Genomic DNA, 6636 nt, shown 5'->3' with positions numbered 1-6636 from the left:
TTAAGGGAGGAAAATTTCGATCAGTGACGTTGGGGATCAGTGTGTGTACGCTGCTGCTGCGCAAATGCATAATTCAAAGGAATTTCATAGAAATTTTAGAGGTTTCTATTCCTATAGAAATTTTTCCTATATAGTCCTTGGAATCAAAGGAATGAATCCTATAGAATCCTATAAAATTCCTATGGAATGCTTCTTTCCATATAAGTTTTGGAGAAAATTTAACATGAAGTATTAAGAATTCCTGTGGAATTTGAGTCTTTATCTCTCCTCAAATTCCTTTGTTTTTTCTGCAGCTCAATCAAACGATCATTCCTATATTTTTCTGTGTTTTGTAATCCTCTATTTTACACTTATATATTTGTTAGAATCTTATATTTTTTCTATTCCTCTGTTTTTTTATTCATGTGTGATTCAAAGGGCCTTACGGCTTGACGATGACACTCGTACGCGCGTACGCTACGTGCTTAATTTATAGTTCCTCGCGTCCGGTCCATCGGGACGAGTTTGTCTATGCACATATATATTCACCTGACAATAATGACAGTATAATAAGTATTTTCAAAGGCTAGCCGGCCTACTTCCTAGCCTTTGAAAACATGAAATGCAATGATACTGCAACTAGCGGAAAGCTGTTTTTATCCGTAGAGATGGTATTCCTCTCGTTTGTTTAAAAAATATAATTATAAAAAGTTTTAAAAAACCGACAACATGTATGCAACGTATATATATCACTTCATCCTATGGCGAAACTCAATATAGGAAATAAGATAAAAGAAAGACAAATTAACGTATGAATATTGAAAAGTACTTGTACTATTCAAACCTAAATTAGTCATTTTCTTTTCCCTCGGTGTCATTTTCTTTTGTTAAAATTCTTTCTACAGCGTTTTGCATTCACTGGTGGAGAAACCATCTTTCGTCGGTCGGCCGATTTCCACAATAGTCCTGGATGCAATAAAAACCGGGGCTAAAGATGATCTTTAGTCCCGGTTCAAAAGGGTAACGGGCATATTTGATCTTTAGTCCCGGTTGGAAGATCATCTTTAGTCCCAGTTCGAATGCTGTCAGGGCATGTCAGGCCCCCTCAGGATCTTTATCGTAACTTTAGTCCTAGTTGGTATTACCAACCGGGGCTAAAGATCAACCGGGACTAAAGTCCCACCCCTATATATATGTCTTCTTCCTCCTCCAACTGCCCGAGCAAGCTTCAAAATTTCTTCAAAAAAGAGGGGAGGTCATGCCAAAATTTCTATTGAATTTATTTTGGTGATTACATACAAATCGGAGGTGCCTAAAAGGTTTGCAACTTCATCCTCCAATGTTTTTTTTGTCATACTACATTTGCACCTATGTTTTGCACACTTTTTTTGTCTCCAAAATTTAGTTATAAGTTGATGAGAGAGAAAATGTGTGTGGGGAAGAAAGAATATATAGAAATTTAGTTCATTTGCTAAACAAGGTTTTATAAAATAGTTGAGAAGGAAAACTCTAGTGAAAGTTAATCTTAAATAATAGAAAACAAACTAACATGAAAATTAAAAGAAGTAAAACACATTAAAATTAGTTTAAAACTTTACAAATAGTTTTTAAGAATTATTTGGTGTAATATTTTATGATTTTTGTATGAATAAAGATATCTTATAATTATTGTATGACTGTCATTATTGTAAGAATAATTATTTGTGTACGGTTTTTTTGACTCATGTAGATGGATCGGCAATGGATGTACGCTGACCGGCGGTCCAAAGAGTTTATTGACGGCGTGCACTATTTTTTGTGAGTGGCCGAAGCTAACAGGCAAAGGGGTTTTATTTGTTGTCCATGCAATAATTGTAAGAATCAGAAGGAGTATTCTGTATCCAGGACTATTCATTTCCACTTGTTTGAGTCGGGGTTTATGCCAAGCTATAATTGTTGGACATCCCATGGAGAGCAAGGTGTTGAAATGGAAGAAGATGAAGTGGAAGATGACAATATTCCGGACTTTGCTCAGTATGTTGGATTTGAAGAAAATCAAACGGGCGAGGAGGAAATAGCTGCTGATGGTAACGACGTTGCGGATGATCTTGGTCAGATGTTGCAGGACGCCAGGGAGGACTGCGAAAGTGAAAAGGAGGCCCATAAATTGGACAAGATGTTGGAGGACCACAGAACTTCGTTGTACCCAGGTTGCGAGCAGGGGCACAAAAAGTTGGATACCACTCTGGAGTTCTTGCAATGGAAGGCAAAAAATGGGGTTAGTGACAAGGCATTTGGCGATTTATTGAAACTCGTCAAGAACATTCTTCCGGGGGGAAACAAATTGCCCGAGACAACGTACGAGGCTAAGAAGATAGTCTGCCCGTTAGGACTGGAAGTTCATAAGATTCACGCATGTCCGAACGATTGTATCCTATATCGCGGTGAGGAGTATGAGAACCTAGAAGCATGCACTGTTTGCAAAGCACTACGATACAAGATTAGACGAGACGATCCAGGAGAAGTTGACGGGCAGCTAACAAAGAAGATAATTCCTGCTAAGGTGATGTGGTATTTCCCTATAATACCACGGCTAAGGCGTTTGTTCAGCAACAAGGGGAATGCTAGAATGTTGCGATGCACGCTGAAGAGCGTCAACATGACGGGATGCTGAGACACCCCGCCGATGGTTCGCAGTGGCGAAACATCGACAGAAAATTTAAAGAATTTGGAAAGGACGCACGAAACATACGGTTTGGTTTGAGTACGGATGGCATGAATCCTTTTGGAGAGATGAGCAGCGGCCATAGCACTTGGCCCGTTACGATGCGTATCTACAACCTCCCCCCTGGCTATGCATGAAGAGGAAGTACATAATGATGCCGATTATTATTCAAGGCCCCAAGCAACCTGGTAACGACATCGATGTGTACCTAAGACCACTGGTCGAAGATCTTAAACAGTTGTGGAAGAAGGAAGGTGTCCCCGTGTGGGACGAGGACAAACAGGAGGAGTTTAACCTACGAGCACTGCTGTTCGTAACCATCAACGATTGGCCTGCACTTAGCAACCTATCCGGACAGTCCAACAAGGGGTATAAGGCTTGCACTCACTGTATGGATGAAACAGAAACTACGTATCTTAAGCACTGTAGGAAGGTTGTATACATGGGTCATCGTCGATTCCTTGCAGCAAACCACCCGGTACGGAAGAAAGGCAAGCACTTCGAACATAAGGCCGACCACCGTACGAAGCCTAAACATCGCAGCGGGAAAACAGTGTTTGCTATGGTTAAAGATCTTAAAGTAGTGTTCGGAAAGGGGCCTGGAAGCCAGCCTATAGAGAGCGAAGATGGTTACGCGGCGATGTGGAAAAAGAACTCTATATTTTGGGAGTTACCATATTGGGAATTCTTGGACGTACGCCACGCAATCGACGTGATGCACCTCACTAAGAACCTTTGCGTAAACCTTCTTGGCTTCCTAGGTGTATACGGAAAGTCGAAAGATACACTGGAAGCACGTAATGATCTGAAGCATATGGAACAACGCGGCGACCTTCACCCGGAACCAAAGGAGAAGGAAGCCATTACTTGAGTCCAGCCAGCTACACTCTTAGCAAGGCAGAGAAGGAAAGTATGTTTGAATGCTTGGAGAGCATAAAGGTACCGTCTGGATACTCCACGAATATCAAGCGAATAATAAGCACGAAGGAGAAGAAGTTCACAAACCTAAAGTCTCATGACTGTCACGTGTTGATGACACAACTGCTACCAGTTGTAATAAGGGGTATCCTTCCAGACAATGTCTGGGCAAAGCTATGTGCATTCATGAACGCAATTTCGCAGAAGGTCATCGATCCGGATAGATTAGAAGCCCTTCAGAATGAAGTGGTGCAATGTCTCGTCAGTTTTGAGTTGATATTTCCACCTTCATTTTTCAATATAATGACGCATCTGCTTTGTCACCTTGTAAAAGAGATCCGTATTCTCAGGCCTGTGTACCTACACAACATGTTTCCTTTCGAGAGGTACATGGGCGTTCTGAAGAAGTATGTTCGTAACCGTGCTTGTCCAGAGGCAAGCATCGCCAAGGGTTATGGAACAGAGGAGGTCATCGAATTTTGCGTAGAATTTATCGAAGACCTTCGCCCAATCGGGGTACCTGAATCACGCCATGAAGGGAGACTACGGGGAAAGGGAACTCTCGGAAGGAAAACAATAATGACGGTAGACAACAATTTATTCCGTAAAGCCCATTTCACTGTTCTGCAACACTCTTCATTGGTAGCTCCTTACATCGAGGAGCACTTGGCTCTAGTTCGCGCCAGGAATATCGGTAAGTCCGATGCATTGATTACACGGCATCACATTGATACTTTCCCCACGTGGCTACGACAACATCTCATGGGTAACGAGTCGATCAACCAACAACTTGCCTTCCTGGCGAGGGGACCGTCTGGGTCGATCGCGACATTCCAGGGATATGAGATCAATGGGTACACATTCTACACGAGAGCCCAAGACATGAAGAGCACGAACCAAAACAGCGCTGTTCATGTCGATGCCATGGGACACGATGGAACAACTGCCACGTATTACGGTGCCATCGAGGATATATGGGAACTTGACTATGGTCCTCTCAAGGTTCCTCTGTTCTGGTGCCAATGGGTTAGGTTGACTGGTGGAGGCGTAATGATTGATGACAGTGGTATGACAACTGTTGACCTTAACAAGGTTGGATACTCGGACGAACCTTTTGTCCTTGCCAATGATGTAACGCAAGTCTTTTTCGTGAAGGACATGTCTAGCAAAGGAAAGAAGGGCAGAGGGCTTGACGAGCCTAAGCGTCAAGTGGTTCTCCCAGGCAAAAGAAAAATCGTCGGAGTTGAGGACAAGACTGACGAGGATTACGATCAGTTGGATGGGCAACCCCCTTTCACGGTGACGATTGACCCTAGCATCCTCCTATCAAATGAAGACACCCCTTACTCACGCAGCGATCACAAGGAGGGAACAATAGCGAGGAGAAAGTACGTGCGGTCAACCGTCACCGCCGATGTAATGCCGTAATTATTGTGTACACGATGTAAACTATTTTGGATGTATTGATTATCCATATAAATCAATTGATGTATGGCATAATTTACTATTATTCATATGCTACATTTAATTGACTATCATTCATATGCTAATTATAATTGACTAGAGAATTTTTAAAAGTATTAAATCATTCATGTGGCATTTACAGATGTTAATTAGAGTTTTTCACAATTTAATTTACTATCTTTCATATGCTACTTATATATGACTATTCGAATTTTTAAAAGGTTTAAATCATGCATGTGGCATTTACATATGTTAATTAGAGTTTTTAACATTTAATTTAATATAATTCCTACGCTAAGTATATATGATGATTACAATTTTTATTAATTTTAAATCATGCAGTATGTACATACATATCTTAATTAGAGTTTTTACCAATTTAATAATATCATTCATATGCTAAGTATATATGATTATTGGAATTTTTATTAATTTTAAGTCATATATTTGCTTATTACGATTTATCCACTTAATTTATTACAGACAAAAATAATTTTTCGAAGTAATTGTCATTAATCTTTGTACTTTAAATAATGTTAATGCATTAACTTCTATTTTAGAAACACATATGTAAGCGAAAATAATATGCAGTGCTATAATCTTTAGTCCCGGTTCTTAACCCTAACCGGGTTTAAAAAGAATTTGGAAATAGCGGGAAAAGATCTTTACTCCCGGTTGATGAGAACAACCGGGAGTAAAGATCTTTTCTTTACTCCCGGTTGTTCTCAACAACCGGGACTAAAGATATCTTTAGTCCCGGTTGTTCTCATCAACCAGGAGTAAAGATCCGGGGGTATATATTTTCCCGGTGCTCCCTCGTCTTCTCCACCAACACTTAACGTTTTCGGCCGATCGATCTCTCTCGGCCTCTCTCCTTCGCCGCCACTGCCTAGGGCAAATCCCCGCGCCGACGCCGCAGTATCTCGCCGTCGTCTCGAGCTCGTCGTCCTCGCCGCCGCCTCCGCCTCCTCCGCCGCCGCCGCATCTCTGGGGTGAGAGCCGCCGCCGCCTCTCCCTTCATCGATCTCCGATCTCGATCTCTCTCTCCGTCGTGCCGCCCGCCACGAGACGCCGCGCCACGACGACGCCGCGCCACGCCGTCGCCGCGCCACGCCGCCGCCGGCATGCCACGCTGCCGCCTTCGCCGCCGCGCGCGCAACGCCGCCGCCGCCATGCCACGCCGCCGCCTTCGCCGCCGCGCAACGCCGCCGTCGCAAGCAACGCCACGCCGCCGCCGCAGTCGCCACGTCGCCGCCGCCGCCGCCGCCGCCACGCCGCCGCGCCAAGCGCCAGCCCAATGCCGCCACACCGCCGTTAACGAACACGTGAACGAGAACGAACACGTCAACGTACGTTGCCGCGAGAACGTGAACGAGAATGAGAACGATCGGACGAACGAGAGCGAGAATGAACACGTCAGCGTACGTTGCCGCGAGAACGTGAACGAGAACGAGAACGATCGAACGAACGAGAACGAGAACGAGAACGATCGAACGAATTAACGTGAACGAGAACGAACGTGAATGAGAACGAGCGAACGAACGTGAACGAGCTAGGGAACGTGAACGAGC

The 6636-nt window shown here is 43.6% G+C and overlaps 1 pseudogene; it reads left to right on the top strand.

Moving 5' to 3' along the window:
* The first annotated feature begins 1723 nt into the window (after positions 1-1723).
* Positions 1724-5008, top strand: LOC127783660 (uncharacterized; annotated as a pseudogene).
* The last annotated feature ends 1628 nt before the right edge of the window (positions 5009-6636 follow it).

This window comes from Oryza glaberrima, chromosome 9 (genome assembly GCF_000147395.1).
Source record: "Oryza glaberrima chromosome 9, OglaRS2, whole genome shotgun sequence".
Taxonomy (NCBI): Eukaryota; Viridiplantae; Streptophyta; class Magnoliopsida; order Poales; family Poaceae; genus Oryza; species Oryza glaberrima.
The sequence above is the reverse complement of the archived record's forward strand: the minus strand, read 5'-3'. Positions and strand labels throughout refer to the sequence as shown.